Consider the following 18151-nt stretch of genomic DNA (forward strand, 5'->3'; position numbering starts at 1 on the left):
TGGGCCTGTGTCTGCCACCACTTTCTACAGACCTCCTACCTCCATGGAAGATAAAAAATATAAGCTCTGGACTCATTAGAATTAGCAGCACCAAGCTTTGATTTAAAATCTTTTTATAACTTGGTTTATTAAGAACAGAATGTTAACCATTCGACCCAGCAATCTTATTACTGGGTGTATATCCAAAAGGTAAAGAAAGTTCTATTGAAAAGACACATGCACTCATATGTTCATTGCAACACTCTTCACAATAACAAAGATGTGGAATCAACCTAGATGTCCATCAACGATGCAATGGATGAAGAAAATGTGGTGCATATACACCATGAACCACTACAAGGCCATAAAAAAGAACACAATCACGTCCTTTCCAGCAACATGGATGCAGCTGGAGGCCATTATCCTAAGCAAATAAACACAAGAACAGAAAACCAAATACCTCATGTTCTAAGTGGGAGCTAAACATTGAGTACACACGGACGCAATTAGGGGAACACTGGGGACTACTAGAGTGGGGAAGAAGGCCGGGGGCAAGGGTTGAAAAACTATTGGGTACTATGCGCATTACCTGGGTGATGGGATCATTAATACCCCAAACCTCAACGTTATGCAGTATATCCAGGTAACAAACATGTACCCCCTAAATCTAAAATAAAAGTTAAAAATAAAATTAAGTAGAAAAAGAAAGCTTATAATTTGCTTTGTTCAATAACTGGAAAGAGAATCAATGAACAGATAGAAGATCCAAGTGGTAGAGAAGTGAAGCATTGGTTCTCAAGCTATGCTCCCCAGTTGAATCATCTGAGGAGCTTTTAAAACCCGTAATCCTTTGATCTCACCCTGTGTCAGTTAGATCAGAATTTTGGGAGGTGGGAGGTAAGCATCAATATTTTTAAAAACTCCCCAGGTGATTCCATTTACACCCAGTTTGAAAACGAAGTGTATCTCAAACTTGACTCTGTCTCACAATTGTCTGGGGTCTTGTTGAAATGCAGATTTGGATTCAGTGGGTCTGCAATGGAGCCTGTATTTCTAACAAGCAACCAGGTGATGCTGAAGCTGCTGGTGTAGGGCCCACAATTTGAGATTTGAGTAGCAGGTTGCTAAAAATGCTAAAGTCTTTTCCACTCAGAGCCCAGCAGCAGGACCTCAGTCTGCAGGGAAGGGGCTGTGTGCCCTGGAGCAGGTGGATATGAGAGGTAGGGGCTGTAGAAATATAGAGAGAAGCTGTAACCAACAACACACTCACCGAACTAGTTAAGGGATATTTCAGCCCTCAGCTAGAATGGGGAGAGAAACATTTGGCCTGAAGGAGGTGGAAAGCCTGTGCTTACTTGTTGTGCTGCCTTGGAGGGGAGTGCTCTTGTGGGCTAAGCTCAGGGTCCTCACTGCCTCACTGCTGTTCTGGCTCCCTTGCCCTTCCATTTGCTTTTCCAGAAATGGTTCTGTGGCTTGAGGATACCAGTGCCAAGTCTCATGCACAGTCCTTGCAGGTCCTGGGGCTCTCTGCTGAGATTTGGCTTGGGCTCCACTATCAGATCCTGATGTTATCACTTCCCCAAAAGCTGTTGCTTGCTTGGCTCTTGTGCTAACAGCAAGCTCCCTTTCACGATGAAAGAGGGTCATTTGGAGAATGCTTTTGATATGTGGTTGTTTTGCATGCATTAGGCTTGTGCTGTAAAAGAGGGAGTGCACAGATTAAGGGGTACTATGGTTTGATTTGTTTGTCCCCATCAAGCCTCATATTGAAATTTGATCCCCAGTGTTGAGGTGGGGTAATGGGAGGTATTGGGGTTATGGCGGCAGATGATTAGATTGGCGTCTTCCCTGAAGGTGAGTAAATTCTCACCATTAGTTTCGATGAGTGCTGGTTGTTAAAAAGAGCCTGGCACCTCCTCCCTCCCTCTGTCCTCCTCTCTCGCCATGTGACCCCTGCACATGCTAGCTCCCCTTCACCCTCCACCACAAGTGGAAGCGGCCTGAGACTCTCGCCAGATGCAGACACCCAAGCTTGAACTTTTCAGTCCTCTAAATCTTGAGCCAAATGAACCTTTTTTCTTTATAATTTATCCAGCCTAAGGTATTCCTTTATAGCAACACAAAATGAACTAAGACATTGGAGAATGGTTAAAATCCAGAGGCAGGTTGGGAGGCAGGAGGAGAGTACAGGAGGAAGAGCAAGATGGGCTTGGGGTTTCACAGGAAAGCACTTGTGAAAGGGATGATGTGATGGTTAATACTGAGTGTCAACTTGATTGGATTGAAGGATGCAAAGTATTATTCCTAAGTGTGTCTGTGAGGGTGTTGCCAAAGGAGATGAAGATTTGAGTCAGTGGACTGGGAGTGGCCGACCCACCTTCAGTCTGGGTGAGTACCATCTAATTAGCTGCCAGAACAGCTAGAATAAGGGAGGCAGAAGAAAAATGGAAGAGTAGACTTACTGAGTCTTCCGGCCTTCAACTTTCTCCCGTGCTGGATGCTTGCTGCCCTCAAATATCGTACTCCAAGTTCTTCAGCTTTTGTACTCTTGAATTTACACCAGTGGCTTGCCAGGGACTCTTGGGCCTTTGGCCACAAACTGAAGACTGCACTGTTGGCTTCCCTACTTTTGAGGTTTTGGGACTTGGACTGGCTTCCTTGCTTCTTAGCTTGCAGATGGACTGTTGTGGGACTTCACCTTGTGATCATGTGAGTCAATACTCCTTAATAAACTCCACTTTATATATACATCTATCCTATCAGTTCTGTCCCTGTAGAGTACCCTGACTAATACAGATGAGGTAGGGAAAATGGCCAGTATGGTCATGGCCACATAGTTGAGATTTTATGTAAGGTAGGTTTGGGTCAGAGTAAAGGTATCTACTCAGGTATATTGAAACCCAGTCTAACATCTGTGCAGATGTTCCCATTAGTGTTCACCTCATTCTTGATTTCATATCTACCTCTGTTCAGGGTTTAGATTTTTAAATGTTCCCCAAAATGTCCTCTCACTTGGTCTCTGTAACTCCATTTCCCTGTGTAGTGGGAACAAGGGCTGACAATTTTATATTACTAATTGGATGTGCAAAGAAAATGTAAATTTTATTTTCCATAATGGAGCTAATCTTGCTCCAGTACCCTCCCCCAGATGGGTAGAAAAGAAAACATGTTTCTAGTTTTTCAACTTGCCGATTAAAGCATCTTAGACTCACTCTTTTGGTTTGAAAGTGTCTTTCAGTTTAAAATAGTTACCTTTGTGGAAACATCTCCTTGGGGTAAATTCTCAACATTTCAGGCTCCTATCTCTGTTTTTTCTCCTCTCCAAAAGGTGGTTGTAGGGCCTTATTTGGGTGGGGAGGGGCCACAGATGGATGCAAGCAGGCTTGTATTGACCCCTGTGTTCTTTCTGTTCTCTGTAGCCAGACCATAGATGGGTCTGGTCCCTGGGTTTCTATGCAGAGCCCTTCTAGCATTTGAGGGCCATCTATGGATAAGTCCATTAATCTACGATATGGTGTGAATGTCTGTGTTCTCTCCAAGATTCACAGGTTAAAACCTCATCTCCAATGCAAGTGTGTTGAGAGGTGGGGCCGAATGTGAAGTGTTTAGGTCATGAGGGCTCCATCTCATGAATGGATTAACGATTCTATAAAAAGGGCTTGGAAAAGTGGGTTTGCCCTCTTCTGCCGTTCTGCCATGTGAGGAAAGAGTTCTTCCTCTCTGGAGATTGCAACATTCAAGGCCCCACCTTGGAAGCAGAGACTGGGCTCTTACCATACCCCAGACCTACTGGCACCTTGATCTTGGACTTTCTAGCCTCTGAAAGTGTGAGAAATAAATCTCATTCTTTATAAATTACCCAGTCAATGGACTCATAATCTGGCCATTTGCTGAAGAACTCAGAGTCTTCCCATTTTCTCATTTCTAATTGGATGTGCAAAGAAAATGTAAAAGTTACACAGGACCTTCTTCTTGGCTGGATTTCTAGAGCCTGTCTCTCTGACTGAATCCCTTCTCCTAGTGCCCCCAGTGTGCCTTATTCATGAGAAGGTATTAATTCTGATGCTCTTTCCCTCCTTTAGAACCATGGAACTAGATTTTGTGGAAAGGGAGATGTTACAGGTTTAATTGCATTCTCCTCAAAAAAGATATGTTGGAGTCCTAACCTCTGGTACCTCAGAATGTGACCCTATTTGGAGGTAGGGTATTCACAGTGGCAACCAAATTAAAATGAAACTCTTGGAATGGGTTATAATTCACTGTGACTGGTGTCCTTATAAAAAGGGATAAAAGGGAGAAATTTCAGATGCAGAGACACACATACAAGAAAGATGACTCAGGAGTTTGAGACCAGCCTGGCCAACATGGTGAAACCCCATCTCTACTAAAAATACAAAAATTAGCTGGGCATGGTGGCATGCACCTGTAATCCCAGCTACTCAGGAGGATGAGGCAGGAGAATCACTTGAACCTGGGAGGTAGAGGCTGCAGCGAGCCAAAATCTTGCCATTTCTCTCCAGCCTGGGCAACAGAGCAGGACTCTGTCTCAACAACAACAACAACAACAACAACAACAACAACAAAAAAAAAAAAAAAAAAAAAAAAGAAAAAGAAAGAAAGAAAGATGACATGAAGATGCAGGAAGAAGACAACCATCTGCTAGCCAAGGAGAATGGTCTACAATGGATCCTTTCCTCACAGTCCTCAGAAAAAATTCAACTCTCTGGATACCTTGATTTTGGACTTTTTGCCTCCTGAACTGAGACAACTAATTTCTGTTGCTTAAACTACCCAAATTGTGGTACTTTATTATGACAGCTCTAGTGAACTAATACAGTTGACCCTTGACCCTCCAACATAGGTGTTGGGGTGCTGACCCCCAGCTCAGTAAAAAACCTGAGTATAACTTTTGACTCTCCCAAAACTTAACTACTAATATCCTACTATAAATAGCTGATTAGCACGTATTTTGTATGTTATATGTAATACATACTGTATTGTTATAATAAAGTAAGCCAGAGAAAGGAAAATATTATTAGGAAAATTATAAAGAAGAGAAAATATGTTTACTATTCATTAGGTCTTCATCTTGTCCTCACAGTGAGTAGAACGAGGAACAGGAGAAAGGGGGCGAGGTTGATCTGCTGTCTCAGGGTTGGCAGAGGAGGACAAGGTAGAGGAAGTGGAAGGGGAGGCAGGAGAGGCAGGCAGACTCGGTGTAACTTTCATTGAGAAAACATCCATGTGTAAGTGGACCTGCATGGTTCAAACCCCTGTTGTTTGAGGGTCAACTGTGTAGGAGGAATTGTCCCTGCTTTTTTTCTTTTAAACCCTGAGTAAAGTCATCCTCCAAATTCTAATATTCAGCTCTCCTAGCAGAACTGGGTGTTCTCAATACTGTATAATAAAACCTACCCCTAGAAGTTTTGAGGGGTGTGAGTGGCTAGAGATTAATACCTTTCCTATATGTTAAACAAATAATTTAGGAGGGCTGGAAGGAGCATTACTCTTCCATTTCATGGAGGATGTAGTTCCAGGTCTCTCCATAAAGAATATTATTGATTGTTGTCTTGGCTCTGAATATATTTCTACTTAATCCAGATTCTGCCTTGATCAGATTAGACCTCTCCCATTTCCAAACCGGGATGGCAGAACCACAAGCCCCAGTCCTCTGTTTGCCCCCGTGTCTGAAACAATGCTCCTCCAGCTTTCCATAGCCCACAGAAAGGATATTGTGATAGTGTGACATACACTAGACTTTTATAACAGGTGCTTAAGTTTTTCTCAAAGTCGGAATGCTTCCAGTTGGCCACTGTTAAGTCCAAAGAGCACATCCGCCGTTCCTGGAGCTCAGAACGTGTCTCTTAACAGAAATCCTGGGCTGGACAGCTTTCAAATATGGACTTTGGCAGATGGGTGTGGTGGTTCACACCTGTAATCTCAGCACTTTGGGAGGCCAAGGTGGTGGGTGGATTTCTGCTTGGGAGGCTGAGGTGGGAGGATTTCTTGAGCCCAAGAGTTTGAGGCCACAGTGAGCTATGATCATGCCACTGTATCCCAGCCTGGGTGACAGAGAGAGGCCTTGTCTTAAACAAACAAACAAACGAACAAACAACAAAACGAATAAAGACTTTGGAAATCTCTCCCTGAGGATGACTGCCAGATGCTGGGTGCCCTCAGAGGTCGCAACTGTGCAGCCACACCTGACCATCATTCTGCTGGAGCCTGGCTCCTTCCACTGTGGCCTGGGCTTAAGTTGCTTCTGTTCACAACACTTCTGTGGCTTCAGAGCCTTCCAAACCTTCCTGCCGAGTCTTGCTGGAGAAGGCAACACTAAAGACGTTGGATAGAGATGAGCTTAAAGAAGGAGAGGGTGGAAACTCCTGAAAATTTGGCGTTGCATGACATATTAGCAATCGTTCTGCTCCCCCACCCAACCTTCCCCAGCCAGGGCGAGATTTTACTGATGCTGAACTTGAACTGAGGTTCCAAGATGTCAAGTGATTAGCTCAGAGTCACAGAGGAGTTAGAGGCAGAGTTGGAAACAGATCTAGATCTGCCTCCCAAGTCAGGCCTCCTTCCTTTCCAGGAGAAATATGATGAGGCAGCTGGGTTTGTTGATTGAAAGGCCAGTATCTTCTTAATTTAGTGATCTTTTTCTTCTACCAAAGCTAGTCCCTTCCTAATACATGAAAATACTCTGGCTTCTGGGACACCTCAAGTCCTTTCCTCTAGTCCCTTTCCTGTTATCTCCAATCCAACCTCATTCAGTGTCCTCCACCACCTGGCCCTCCCTCCCTCCATCCTTCCCTCCTTCCATTATATTTGCCCTGTATTGCTGGGGTTGAGCTATACCATTCTCTTGGCCATGCCTCCTGTCAGTATTTCCTAGCTTTTGGTGTTGGTAAAAATCTTCTGAGGATCTGAAAAAGTGGAGATTCTCTGGTGTGTGTTTCAGCTTGACACATTTCGGAAAAGGAATCTGAAGTTTAACGGGAGTCCTCTGTGATTCTGATGCAGGGGAGCCAGAAATCCTGCCGGAGAATCACTGCTTTACAACTTCCCACCTCCGTTTGGGCATTTTTCTGCTAGTGTGGTTGAGGGCTTTGGGATTTCTACTCTGTCAAGTATGAGCTAAGTGAGCTTGGTCAAATCAAATCACTTTATTGCTCTATACCTGTGATGGTTAATCTTGAGTGTCAACTTGATTGGATTGAAGGATGCAAAGTATTGATCCTGGGCGTGTCTGTGAGGGTGGTGCCAAAGGAAATTAACATTTGAGTCATTGGGCTGGGGAAGGCAGACCCACCCTTAATCTGGGTGGGCACCTTCTAATCAGCGGCCGGCACACCTGGCTAGAATATAAAGCCAGTAGAGAAACATGAAAAAGCTAGACTGGCCTAGCCTCCCAGCCTACATCTTTCTCCCATCCTGGATCCTTCCAGCCCTCGAACATCTGACTCCAAGTTCTTCAGGTTTGGGACTCGAACTGGCTCTCCTTGCTACTCAGCTTGCAGATGGCCTATTGTGGGACTTGTGACCATGTGAGTTAATATTTAATAAACTACTATATATATACTATAGTATATATATAGTAGAGTGTGTGTGTGTGTGTGTGTGTGTGTGTATATATATATATATATCTCCTATTAGTTCTGTCCCTTTAGAGAACCCTGACCAACAATGCACCTCATTTCACACCTGTGAAATCTGGACATCAATTCCTATATTCTAGGGGTGTTATGGAAGATTAAAAAGCAATGCTTTGAGTAGTAACATTACCTCTGATCAGTTGGTAGCCACAGAGAATAAGGTGTAAAGTTTTCTTCCTTAGGGTAGATATGGTCTAAAAAGTGGTTTGCAGAAGATCAAAAAGCTCTTTAAAGTTTGAAGAAATTTGAGAAAAAATCTTAAGCAATCAGCTAGGTAGAGAAAAAGTGGGATCTTGATGAAGACCTTACGCAGTCCTCATAGGTACGGAGGGTTGGGACCCAAGTCTGACTCAAGCCAGGTGACCTGGGGCAAGTCACAGGATCTATCTGAAGCTCAACTATCTCACCCGTAAAATGGGGATAATGATAATACTTCTGTCCCTACCTGCCCTGGGAGATGGTAGTGCTGATCAAATGGGACACACAGTGAGGCATTTTGCGAATTAGCAAGTGCTATGGGAATAGAAGCAAGTTATTTTTTACACTGAAAAGGCAGCGGCCTTGTCCATTAGGTATTTCTCTCAGAATCAGAATGAAGCAATTGGTTAAAAATCGAATCATTAAAAACACCAACTTAAAATACAGCCAGAAAGGAATCTGTGTTTCAGGTGGTCGAGAAAAGTGTTCAATTACTATTCTTAAATTTACCTGTTCGGGAATTATGTTGCTGCTTTATCATGTGATTAAGGCCATGGAATTCCTCTCATCTCCCCTATTTTTCCTAATTGCTGATCGTATCAAGTTCAAATGGTGTAGACCTGAAGGTACAGCCTGTCGGGAGTAAAAATCCAGCCCCCTAAAACCAAAAACAACAAAAAAAAGAAATGAAACACTGCACCGGGATTTCCTAAGTTAACACTGACAGAAGGTAGATGGAAGTTTAATAAAGGGGCACCGGGTTGACACTTGGCGCACACAAGCCTGGCTTTATGACCTCTGCCATCTGTGCCTTCACTTGCTTCTTTGCCTTCACCTCCCAGTCTGTCCTTTACGAATTCTCTCATCCTCCTTAAGTGAAGTGCTTATTTCCTCAATCCTGTGTGCACTTGCCAACCACTGCCTTTGTTCAAACCATCAAACTACCAGCCCACCGTGCGTCTTCTCTGCAATGCTGTCCTGTGTCCCTGCCTCTCCCTTCTTTAAGGATGCAGGTATCCTCCAGCAAACGGGCCAGGAGTCTCGGCCCTCTGCAGAGGAGCTCTGCCTGAGCCTCTTGTGTGCTCTTGGCTCTGGTTGCCCTACATTGCATGTCGTGTGTTTGGGTAGCTGTTCTATAAACTAAGACCCTTAGGGCTGTGTCTCTTCACCTCTTTCCGCCCTCAAGCCTGTGTCTTTCAGCCTCCCAGAGTCTAGCACAGGTCTGTAAATATCAGAGCACAACACTTTCTTATTGTTGATAAAGATTCTGAAATACTAGTCTCTTCGATAAGAAAGAGTAAACAGGCCAGAGTGGGTGAATCAGCTGAGGTCAGGTGTTTGAGACCAGCCTGGCCAACACGGTGAAACTCTGTAGTAAAAATACAAAAAATTAGCCGGGCATGGTGGTGCATGCCTGTAATCCCAGATACTCGGGAGGCTGAGGCAGGCAAATTGCTTGAACCTGGGAGGCGGAGGTTGCAGTGAGCCAATATTGTCCTATTGCACTCCAGCCTGGGCGACAGGGTAAGACTGTCTCAAAAAAATAAATAAATAAATAAAAATAAAATAAAAAAAAGAAGAGTAAACAGGGATGGGTACTAACTTTTACAGTGAAACCTAATGTGCGATGAGTGTATGAGCAGGGGATGGTTAGATGCGTTGGCTCTGAAATGAGACTGCAAGTCCATATCTTACTTCCAATCATGTGTAAGTGTTGATTAAAAATATTAAATATTTGGATATCCATCTCTCTAATAATCAAGTTTCTTACTTCCTGACTTAGCATTCAAGCTGTACACCCACTGACCCGTGAACTAAAAAAACATCTTTTCATTCAGGCATTAGAAACAGATGTAGAGCTGAATTTTGAACCCATTTAAATGATTTTGACTTTGGAACAGAAGATATTTTGCTAAAAAACTATTCTTAAACCCATCAAGAGAGGCTGTTCCTTCACAGGTAGAATAGTAAACTCACGTCTCTCATAAAGAGAATTTGTAAGTGGCCTTTCCCCCAGACCATTGAGACCATAGTCACATTTAAATCATTTCATCAAATGAAGGAATTTTCTTATGAGACAAATTCTAAGCACTCAGGCCATGCTACAGTGAGTTTTTCAAGGGAGACCACAGTCCCCAGGTATTTGGGGGCTCTTGTGCATCTATTTAGGGACTCAGAAATAACTTACTTCTGGTACGAACTTGAAAAGAGTGTCTTCACAATCCAAATGCAACTTGAGTCACAAAAAAATTAAAATATCTTTTTTAAAACCTCAAGACATTAGAGATCTAAATTAAATTGAAGAAGCACACATTGACAATGCGTGAGTTTTGTTGCCAGCCTTTATTTGATAATGCTGCCCAATACACCTTATTTTAGAAGAGCATTGTGAGATAGCAGAGAGATGAAAGTTAGACCAAGAACAATGCTGCCATGGAAGGGGCAACTGTGTGCTCATCACCCCTGCCCAGTGGTGACAGGTGGACACCTGGGTAGGAACCCTGCTGCTGGGTGGCTGGTAGGAGGTGCTGCAGAGAGACCCCTGCCTGGCTCTCATCCTCCATCAGTCGCAAGTCAGTCTAGTTCAGACCCAGACAAGTGGAAGAAGTCAACTCTTAACTAGGGTATAATGAAGCATGATGGAAGTATTTGACCCAGCAACTCTTCTATACCCGGGAGGCCCTGACTGCCACATTCACCAGCTGATTTTCCAGGTGAGGACAAATGGAGACTGAAAAAGCTGTGTTGGGTTGAAACTGCTATTGGTAGGATAGACTCATTCTCTATCTAGAGCTTCATTCTGATATTCCCCCCCCCCCGAGCAGGGAAAAGGATTAAAATTCCTGCCTTAGTAAATGACAAATCCCTAAAAACAGATCATGAAAGTGGATCATAAATAGTTTTCCTCTGGAATACCAAGATACCCTGGTATTCCAGAATAGAATATTTCCCCCACTCGATTTGTTTCTGGGACATGATGCTCAAGAGTTAGTGTGTTCTGGTAGTATAGAAGGCACATAGTCTTGTCTTGGCTCTAGGACCGACACCATCATGAACACCTTGGAAAGTCACTGGGCTGTATTTGTGCCTCACCTTCTCCATCTATATACTGAGTGCTTTACACTTTGGAGAAAACAATGTGTTTGTCAACATGACTCTGCCCTGAATGACTTCTGCCAGTGTCTGCAGTTCTTGGTGTTGAACCTTCTTTGATTACCCTTTCTAAGGGTATGGCTTCCAGTGATTCAAACCTGGTACAAATCACCCCTGTTCAGAGAATCATCCCCAAACTTCTGCCTCCGTTGCTCCGTGAGACATCAAGTAGACAAGTAGACTATGCTCTGGGGAAGGTATTTTGAGGAAGAAACAGTTCTACTCTATGTTTCTCTGTGCTCCTCCTTCCTGGCCCAGGCAAGTGGGTGCTTCTTTCAGGCAAGTGGAAAATAGCTGAAGAAATGCAATGGCAGCTCTGTGCAGAGGCAGAGTTGCTTAAGCGCCATCCTGAACTCAGGCCCGAAGAGCACTTTTAAAGCTAGTGATCTCGGCAGGAGCTGGCAAGATAAGTGTTGTTGGAAAATCTCTGTGTTTAGTTTTAAGTCATCTTCTCTTAGTTTCCTCCCTTAAGGAAAGGAATGCAACAGAAGGGAGCAAATGTGTTTATTTTCCTGACATTTCTTCATCTGCAGAGCATTAGGAACCTGTCTGTTATGGTCCTGGTTTGCTACTGGACCAGAAGGGAGGAAATTGGGGTAATAGGCAGAAGGATTCCTCTGATATAAAAAGATAACAATGCAACTAAACAAAATCCACATACCAAGCCCCCAGCTGGTGCCTATTGGATGAGGGTTGTAAACAAGAACCTAAACTGCCCAGATTATAATGTGACTGGGCTTCACTTCTCACTCTGAAATGCATATACAACCAAACAAAAGACATTAGCATCTGTGCTGTGCATCCCTCTTAACAGTCACTCATCACATTTCTGACGGCCCTATGAGAGCTCAGGATCCCTGATCTTCCCTGATTCTTGGAGCCTTCCTCTATGCTGCAACTGAGTTTAGTGAGAGAAAGAGTGAGCACAAACATTGGTACCCGAAACATGGCAGCTTAGGTTGACCCTTCCGCCTCAGCCAGGGTAATGGAGATTGCTACCAAATTTGTAAAGTTATATGTGTAAATTTGTCATCCTAAACTTGTGTGTCTTCTTATAGGAGGGAAACTCATTAAGGATAGGAAATATGTCCCTATAGAAAGCATAACTTCCTCTTCCCTCAAGTGTATGCCTCCTAACTGCCCACAGTAACCAGTCCCTTAGCCTCCTGTCTGGGCCAGACATAGAATGACTTCTATCCTAGCTGTCATACCTGGGACAGTGACACTTGTTAAGTTTTAATTGGTTTAGTGCTGAGACCCTGTCCGTCGGGTTTTGGGCAGTGACTAGAGTCCCTGTCATCTTTACCACTCTTTGAAAAATGATTTCTAGTGGCAACAAACATGTTGGTTAATGAACTGGGGACAGTTTGGTTTTAGACCTTTAGAAAGGCAGTAGTTATCCTTAGAGGTCATTTTCTTCAAATCCTCCACCTATCCATGCAAAATGTTCTAAGATCCCTAGAAGAAAGTTCATTCTGTCTGTTTTAGTTGAAATCTCCCAGCCCTTGTTAAAGGCTGCAGTTGTAAAGATGACAGAGTGTATACAGATGGCTGGGGAGTGCCTAGCTCATGGTGGTTTAGATGTGTACTCCCTTGCCTCTGGGCTGAATGGAGACTCTCTCTGGGATGCTGGCTCCTCTGAGTTTGTGGAATATATCTTCATAATTTAGCCTTATCTGTATCCGTTCTTCTGAAAGCTTGGATAACTGACAGCTTGGTTGTCAATTAAAGTAAATTTTGATTATGATTAGTGGGTAAGAGTCACAAGACTGCCACATTTGGTTTAACATATTTTCCTTTTTAGAGAAGAAAGAGCCAAAAATTATTAGCAGCAGTTTCGGCTTCCATTGTGAAAATAAGTTATCTTCACTGTGAGAATCCTCCTTGGGACTCAGGGCAAATCCAGGCCATAGTAATGCCTTTGTCTGATAAGCAAAATGGCAACATGTGGAGGTGGTGATATGATTCACGGAATACTAGACTTGCGGTCTGAAGACCTGGGTTCTGGAAAGGAGGATGTCCCTTATTAGCTGTGTAACTAGCAAGTCACAATCTCCCTGAGGCCCTGTTTCCTCTTCTGTCAAGTGTGGATAATATTTTCCCCGGCCACTTTATGGGGCTATTCTGAAAACCCCAAAAGATACAGTAAATTTGATCTTACATGGGGGTTCTAAAATCATCACCTATGATGCAAATCAAGTATAGTAAAATTATCCTCATGAATTGTAAGATTCCACGTAGGAGACGAATATTCTTTTTCCTAATAAGTCCAATACAATCAACATTTTTCCATTTCTGGACAGATCATAGTTTCTTCAGTTGAGTATAAAATGAAGCACTGGAAAACTACTGGGTGCTATGCTTATTACCTGGGTAATGAAATAGTGTGTACACTAAAATCCTTTTGACACACAATTACCTATAGAGCAAACCTGCACCTGTACCCCTGAACCTAAAATTTGAAAACGGGATATATTAGCATTTCCATTTAAGAAAGCATGGTTAAACTGGAAATAAAACTGAACCTAAGTTTCACCCATGTTGCTTTCTTTTCTTGCTCCTGTGTTCATTGTTTCATCACTCATGCAACAAACTTAATAAATAAAATGGTTTATCAAAAAGTAGGATTTAATGTAACTGAGAGCAACACAAATTCAACACAACTTAAAGTTGATGTGATTATGAAATGCAATTATCAGCAAAGGTAAGAAAAAAAATCCAAAAAGTGAACAACAACCACAACAACAGATGAAGCCCTCGGTTTGCATTTAGAGGCTCTGTTGTACCAAAAAAGATGTCTTTTAAACAGTAGAAACCAGGTTTGATGGTGTGCACCTATAGTCCTAGCTACTAGGGAGGCTCAGGTGGGAGGATTACTTGAGCCCAGGAGTGTGAGGTTACAGTGAGATATGATTGTGCTACTACTCTCCAGCCTGGGTAACAGAGTGACACCCTGTCTCAAAACAAACAAATAAACAAACAAACGACCAGTAGAATTTTACTTCACGTGATGAGATTCTCCTAAAATGACATAGGAGACATAGGAACAGTGGAACCAGCTGGAGGAAAGGCAGTCACATCACCCTTCTCAAACTCTTGGGATGAAATGGCAGGTGGAACCACCCACACTGTGTACATTGATTCTCTTTCTTGTACATGCTATAATTGCTTTTCTTCATTGCCTTGTGTGTGTATACTTGAATTCTTGTAAGTTAAATGCATTCATATGACTACAGTGCAGTAAAAGCTTTGAAAAACAATCAAAGGGCTATACAGATGAAAGTCGAAGGGTTGTAAGACAAAGAAGGAAAAGGGGTCTTCCCAGAATGGTGAGTCAGAACGGCCATGATAAACCCAATGGTTGCTTTATGGGGAAGAGCAAACTAGGGTGCTGGGTGCTGAGGCTACAGCTGCTGTCTAGTTCCTAGGACAAGGATCTCAGCAGAAAAGATATTTTTGAAAGCAACTTTGAAGATATACAACAAACTTCATATATTCAAAGCATTCAATTTGATGAGCTATGATGAATGTATATGCTCATGAAACCATCACTATAACCAATATAACAAATGTTTCCATTTTTCTGAAAAGATCCCTCATGCCTCTTTGTAATCCATCTTTCCCTCCACCTTCATTTCCAGGCAACAAATGATCTACTCTTTGCCACCATATACTAGTTTGCATTTTTTAGAATTTTATATACATACATAAATGGAATAATACAATATGTATTCTATTTTGAGGGGGATTTTTGTCTTCATTTACTCAAAATAATGATTTTGAGATTCATCCATACTGTATCACCAGTTTGCTCTGTTTTGTTTCTGAGTACTATTGTACAGATATATCACAATTTGTTTATCTAATCACCTGTTGATGGACACTTAGGTTGTTTCCAGTTTTTGTCTATTACAGGTAAAGCGGCTATGAATATTCATGTATGAGTCTTTATGTGAACATATGTTTTTATTTACTTGGTGTAGAATTCCTGGGTCATTCCAAACATTGCATGGTAGGTTTATGTTTAGCTCTAGAATCTGCAAAACTCTTTTCCAAAAAATTTGTATCATTTGCTCTTTCCACCAGTAGTGTATGAGAGTTCTGTTTGCTCTGCATCATTGCCAATGCTCAGGATGGTCGGTCTTTTTAATTTAAATCTTTCTGGTAGATGTGGAGTGACATTTCACTGTGGTTTTCACTTACATTTCCCTGATGACCCATGATTTCAAACGTCTTTATATATGATTTTAGCCCTTGATAGATACTCTTTTGAAGTGTCTATTCACCTTTCATTGCCCATTAAAGAAGATAGGTTGTTTGTCTAATTCAATAATTGTAAGTAAGTATTGAATTGTAAGAGTTTGTCTAGTTCAATAATTGTAAGTAATTATTGAGTTGTAAGAGTTCTGTATACATTTTGGTTACAAGTCCTTTGGATGTTTTCTCCTAGGCAGTGACTTGCCTGTATGTTTTCTTAATGGTATTTTTCAGAGAATGAAAGTGTTTGTGATGAAGTAGCATTGAGCAAACAACATTTCTAATAAATGCTCCATTATTTTTATTTTCTTCCTAAGAAAAGTTTGCCCACTCCAAGTTTACAAAATGGTTCTCCTTTAACTTTTTTAGAAGTTTTGTAATTTTATATTTTGCATGGAAGTGTGTGATCCATTTCAAATTACTTTTTGTATATGATGAGAGTTGGGGGTCACTATTCATTTATTCATTTATGGATAGGTAATTGATTTGGTAGCATTTGTTGGAAAGGCTAGTCTTTCCTCATTAAATTGCCTTGGCACCTTCATTGAAAATCGATTGCCTATATACATGTTGGCCTATTCTTGGCTTCTATTCTGTATAGGGTTCGCATTTGTCATCTGCAAGAGGGCTAGGCTACAGGGGACTCATACTTTCATAACAGAACCAGATTCCTCCAATAGGTTTTTGACATGAGGTTTACATTTTCCTTTACGAAATTAATATATTGACTCCTAAATAAAATAAAGAGCAAAAAAGTAGAAAGTAGAGAGAAACATTCATGTGTTATGTCACTGTCTGAAGCAAGCTGCTTTTAAGTTGAAAAATACATGTTCTTCCAATTTTTTTTTCTCTCTCTCTGAATATTTAAGGAACATAATCAGAGGCAGAATCATCTGGTGGTTAAAAGTACAATCTGGAGTTAGATTGCTTGATTTTCAATCCCAGCTCTTCCACTCATCAGCTTTGTTATCTTAGGCAAGTAACTTAATATCACTTGGTTTTGTGCTCCTCATCTCTAAAGGAAAATCTACAACATATGCTTATTTGCGAGGCAGGGTAGGGGGGCCATGGGGTTGAATTAACCTATGTGAGTCAGTTAGTGTAGTGTCTAGAACAAAAGAAATGCTGCAAAATTCTTGGCTGTCCTCATCATCACCTTCATTGCTTCTATCCATTTCTAAATACTGCTGTTTTCTTAGGGCCAGGTAACTAGATTGAAGCAGAGTCCACAAAGAACTAACCATGCCTCACTGTGAGTATGCTTTCATTTTAACATGGTTATCATCTTGCTTTATGCATTTTTGCGTATACTTAACAGATGAAACTGACCCTCTAGAGGGCTAGTGTTCAGATACCAGCACTGAGTTCCACATCCAGTGAAGGCATTGGGCCTCTTGGCAGCTGTTGAGCAGTGGGGCTGAATGCCAGTTAGCAGGATGTCCACCCAACCTGCGCAGTGTTGGGAAAGTGAATGCCACCCTTCAAAGACCGGGGGGGCATCTGCAGAGCTGGCTTCCGATTGCTATCCAACTTATCCCCTGCCACAGATATGCCAGCACTTTAGCAGTGAACTTATTTAGCTCTTCAAGCCTAGAATCTCTTGTTACAAACACAATACGCAACACAAAGATGTTAGGAAAATGTCAGTAGATTTTAATTATTATGTATTTAAAAATACCCACATATTGCAAACATAAAAAGTTACCTATAGGTTATTCATGCCTGGATTCACCTTTTATTGTTTTCAAGGCATGGAAATATATCAATTTCTAGATTTTCCATGTAGAAATTTGTAGTATGAGAAAGGGCAGCAAGGGTGTGATACAGCTGTGGAACCAGCTCCATAGAACAGCTGTGCTCCAGTTGTTTAGATTCCCCCAACAGGAAGAAATACAAGGTGAAATTTCAGTTCACATCATCTTTGAATCTAAAGTCTCCTGGTGATCTCAGCTTTTTTGAGAAGATACTGTCTTTCTTAGTGTAAATCTGCTGAAGAACCTATGTAGATGAGGAAAGAAGACTATTCACATAAATCCTTGGAGATTTAATGGCTGTGCTAGATTTTCTCCATTTGCACCGCTAGATCCAGCCTACCCTTCTCCAGGCTGCTCTGTGGAAGCTGATTTACAAGGGTCTCATCAGCGGATATTGGGCTTGGCCATTGGGAGGCACCAGCAAGAGATCATAGAGTGGGAGGAGAGGAAGGCTGGGGTGTTAATTCCCCCTTCTCCCTCCCTGCTCTGCTGTTCCCTAAAGGGTTTGGATCCTCTGCAGCTGGCCTCTCAGCTATAGCTCTCTCACTTAGGGCTCTGGTAGCAGCTCCCTGCTTGACCCTCCAGGGAGAGGACAGTTGGCACCTTTCTGCTGTGGCTACTTCTGGACTGCTTAACTCTCCCTATTGGTTCCCTCAGTCACCCCTGCAGATGGCTCCTTCATGAAGATCTCCCCATTTGGAACACAACATCTGTTTCCTGCTGGGACCCTGACTGACACAAGGGTCAAAATAAGCTCCTCCATGGGAAGCATTGAGAGAGGCAGAAAATAAAGAGAAGGAAGATAATACTATCCATTCATTGCAGTCGTCTATGTGCTAAACACTGTGTGAAGCATTTTGCATGTATTCAATAAATATTTACTCCATGCTTTCTGTGGGTTAAACACTAGTAAATAAGATAGTTTCTCTGCTCTCAGTGAGATGACACATGCAATCCTTATAACGACCCTACTATTATTATAATGACTTCTAGCATAGGAAAGTTGAGTCTCGGAGAGGTTAAGTTACTTTCCCAAGGTCACCAGCAAGTAATTGCAGAACTGGAATTTGAGCCCTGGCTGTCTGACTCTAAAGCCCATGCCCTCCTGTCTCCACTGGAACAACAGCTGCTCATGCGCCCTCACAAGTCGGCAGCTGG

At 42.3% G+C, this 18151-nt stretch overlaps 1 long non-coding RNA gene across 1 annotated transcript; it reads left to right on the top strand.

The window, feature by feature from the left end:
- Positions 1–9340: 9340 nt before the first annotated feature.
- On the top strand, positions 9341–17882 carry LOC103885756. The gene is made up of 2 exons (XR_649040.3): positions 9341–10543; positions 17651–17882. It is a non-coding gene; the product is annotated as an uncharacterized LOC103885756 (long non-coding RNA).
- The last annotated feature ends 269 nt before the right edge of the window (positions 17883–18151 follow it).

This window comes from Papio anubis, chromosome 7, assembly GCF_008728515.1.
Source record: "Papio anubis isolate 15944 chromosome 7, Panubis1.0, whole genome shotgun sequence".
Lineage (NCBI taxonomy): Eukaryota > Metazoa > Chordata > Mammalia > Primates > Cercopithecidae > Papio > Papio anubis.